Source organism: Polypterus senegalus, chromosome 18 (assembly GCF_016835505.1).
Source record: "Polypterus senegalus isolate Bchr_013 chromosome 18, ASM1683550v1, whole genome shotgun sequence".
Classification (NCBI taxonomy): domain Eukaryota; kingdom Metazoa; phylum Chordata; class Cladistia; order Polypteriformes; family Polypteridae; genus Polypterus; species Polypterus senegalus.
The window spans coordinates 86352007-86355861 of NC_053171.1; positions in this window are offsets into that span (position 1 = coordinate 86352007).

Genomic DNA, 3855 nt, shown 5'->3' on the forward strand with positions numbered 1-3855 from the left:
AGTATTGGCTAATTGGTGACCAGTTTTCACTTGTACTTAACTTCATTTCCCTTCATGTTTTTAATGATTCAGTCCTCTGAATTGATCCTTTTCTTAATTAAATGGCACCCAAACACAAATGAGACGTGAAACAAGCCAACAGATGACCAGCTAAATTGGGGTATCAAACTCCAATCAATTTCACTCCAACCAGTTTAATTAGAAGCCAATTCTTGCTGTTAATTAAACTCATTATTTAATTCCATGGCTCGTTGCTGCAGCCGACATTTCCAAAACTGTTGATTTCTGTTTTTTCTTAGAACACCATCAAAATATTTTCGTGTCCCGAGAGATCAACCTTACTGAGTCCTTCACCTTTCTTTAATTTTCAGATACTGCGTGAGGGGCACAGGTGAGCTGGTCATGTGGGTGCTTGTTTCGGGTCTCATTACTGTTTGGCTGCTAATTAAGTAAAAAGAAACAAGGGGTCTGAGTCAGGCTAATTAAAACTAAGGCAAAAGAAGTTAATTAGCAGCCAAAACTGCTCACTAATTAAGAAGATGGTTAGAATGAAAACCTGCAGCCACTGTGGCCCTCCAGGACCAGAGTTCGACACCCCCGATTTAGATCAATCAATCAAGCACGTGGAAGCAACACTTAGCGTGAAGGTGGTCTTCATGCCTGTACCCTGAACGGCCCCACCAAAGACAATTCCAGGACGGCACGGTGGAGCAGAACAAGAGAGGCGGCAAGTTTTCAAGGACACTTCCAGAATCTGCAAAAAAAAGTTACTAGAAGTGAAATGTCCACTCTGTGGTGGAAAGGGAGGCATGAAGGCGGACTTTAAAGATTTGCAAAATTACAATTTATTGGATTGCACCCTGCAAGCGTATGTACACTTGAGCACATTTACGTGACACTTAAGATGGTAAATAATTATGTGACCAGGAACTAAGGAATGACCAGGCTGCTTAAAGCTACCCCTCACATGATGGAGACATGCTGTACTTGTCTAGAAGTGAAAAGCAGAAAAATTTCCAACACGGGGTGGTGCAGGTAACAGGCAACAAGAGCATCAAGAAATGCAAGGCCATACTGTAAATCTCGGCCACTGCTTCAAAAGAGATGCCCAGTTTCACGGTGGTCTTCAGGCCTGCACCAGACAGGCTGCTAGGTGCAGTTACCCCCCATTGTACCTGTGGGTTAGGAGAGAAGGGGGTCTTTCTTTGGCCCAAACTGAGCTACTGGAGATTTCATTTATTAAAAGGGAATTTTACATGAAGCGAACGCCTTGTTCTTCTCCCTTACCACAGAAAAATTGACTTAACAATAACAAGGTTTGCGTTTCGTGCCTTTTTTGCCCCTATTGTGTGAAGCCAAGTGCAGCTGTATTCTTTCCTTCATTTCTTCCTGTTTTTGCATTTCCCATTTCTAATGTGGCAAGTGCGTCCATTGTGTCGCCGTTTTATGTAAAATACACCAGTTGGGCTCTTTACTTTCCCATTTCCTCCCTCTTAAGAGTTCATACTTTGCCTGGCACATTTAGTCCGATGAGCAAATGTGTCCGCTTATAAGAGAACGGAGGACTCATTCAGTGAAACATGCGACACGTTCTTGCTTCCTTCAAGCTTCGAAACCCCCACTTCTTTCAACTTTCTGAATTGTTGCCTGGCCAAACTGGAAGAATGTGCTGTTAAATATGACGTGCTGATGAACGCACCGTGGTCTAAATTCTGCAATCTTTAACCATTACCTGACCGTACTGTATAAAGATGCATTTACTTTAATGTCAATGGCATAGAAACGCATGCCAGTTGGTGTCCCCTCAGCCTTTAAGGGGAAGAGTGCCAGTAAGAGGAGAGGGCTTGTTGTGCCATGTCAGGTTTGTTTCATCAGAGATGTGTACATCATGTTAAAAATCAGTTCCGCTGGCATTTCATGCCGAGTAAACAGGGCGCGGACTATACTGAAAAGTGGAGCGCCAAAGCTGCCAAGCACTGGACTTTAAAATATATGCTGCTTGTTAGAATCTCACAGTGACGGAAATTAAGCTGAGGAAGACATTTAACCAAGCATACCAAATGTGTTCACAACTGCAGTGTCCTGCTCTTACAAACCGCTATGGGTCAGCCCAATGTGCGCAGGCACATATAAAACAGTTCAGTCAAGCGTTTAAGACACGGGTGTCGAACTCCAGGCCTGGCGGGCCGCAGTAGGTGCAGGTTTTCATTCTAACCATCTTCTTCATTAGGGACCAGTTTTTCCTGCTAATTAACTTCTTTTGCTTTAGTTTTAATTAACTTAACTCCGGCCCCTTAGTTGTCTCTTTTTTAATAATGAGACACAAAAGGAGCTGCCACACGACTAGCTCACCTGTGCCCGTCACACAATATCTGAAAATAAAGAAAGGTGAAGGTCTCAGTGAGGCTGATCTCTCAGGTCACCAAAACATTTTGACGGAAAGAAAGTCAACAGTTTTGGAAATGTCTGCTGTGGCAGAATGAGAGCAGCAACAGACCACAAAATGAAATAACAGGTTTAGTTAATTAACAGAGAGAATCAGCTTCTCATTAATAGGATTGGTTGGAGTTTGAAAGCCCAGTTTAGCTGCTCATCTGTTGGCTCGTTTCACGTCTCATTTCTGTTTGGCTGCCATTTCATGAAGAAACAAATCAATTCAGGAGGACTGAATCCTTAAAAACAGGGCTATTAAAATGAAGGGAAAAGGAGTTCATCAGCAGTGAAAACTGGTCAATAATTAGGAAAAGGGCGAGAATGAAAACCTGCAGCCACTGCGGCCCTCCAGGCCTGGAGTTTGACACCCCCCCCCGATTTAAGAAAAGCATGTGTGATCGCAGTTAAGTTTCCCCTCTTGAGCCAACCGCCATGCCTCTTGGATAACTCAAGTAGGCACAACACTCGCTCTACAAACACATCACTGCTTTTCTGTCAAAGCCGTACACGTACCACTGCATGGTGGAGGGGATCAAGCTCCTGGCACCGTGATCTGCAGGTTGATTTAGCAGCCATTAGCTGAACTTGCAAGTCGTAACACATTCATTCTTCTTCGAGTGGTTCTCATCACTAAATCCAAGTCACATGAACAGAAGGTAAAAATTGGGCACAATGCAGAAAGCAAACACTGGACAGAGTGCACTGGCCTACACACCACCACCACTCACTCATACTGGGCCGCCTTACTGGAATGACTCTGGGGACACAGGAAGAATATGCAATAAGAATATGACCAACAAGGAATTTAATGCCCAAGATTCCCACTTATGTGTGACATTATTAATGCACAGATCAACTGTTAAGTCAGTCAAACACAAGTTAGCCATTATACCGGTCTAATTGATGATAATGTTAGAATTGGAATACATTAATGTACTTTGAAATGCACCATTTTAAAAGGAACAATTAGTAAAATGTAGGGAAAAAAAAAAAGATTTTGCTTAAATTCTGAACAGCAGAAATACAATAAACTGAATCACACCATTGGTGGCGAACACTCGTCAAAGACCCGACAAACTAGCGTCATTTAATCAGAAAATGTTACGAAATTGTGAAAGACCCATGCTTTTGAATGGACACTTGAACAAAAAGTAAGAGTTGTGCTCCTAAATTATTTAACATCCTAACTTATGTTTTTTATACACTATGGGAGGAGCAGACCAACTTACATACTACCAACAGACGGGAGATTTGGTTCAAAGTAATGATACAGGAATAACAGACAGACATTATATTTTAAACTTCATGGTCTTTTTATTGGAAAAAAAAAAAAAAAGAAAAAAAAAAAAAAGACTAGCATTTACAACTTGGAATGAATGTAAACTTCAAAAATCAGATTAAATGCCTAATATTTTTTGCTGA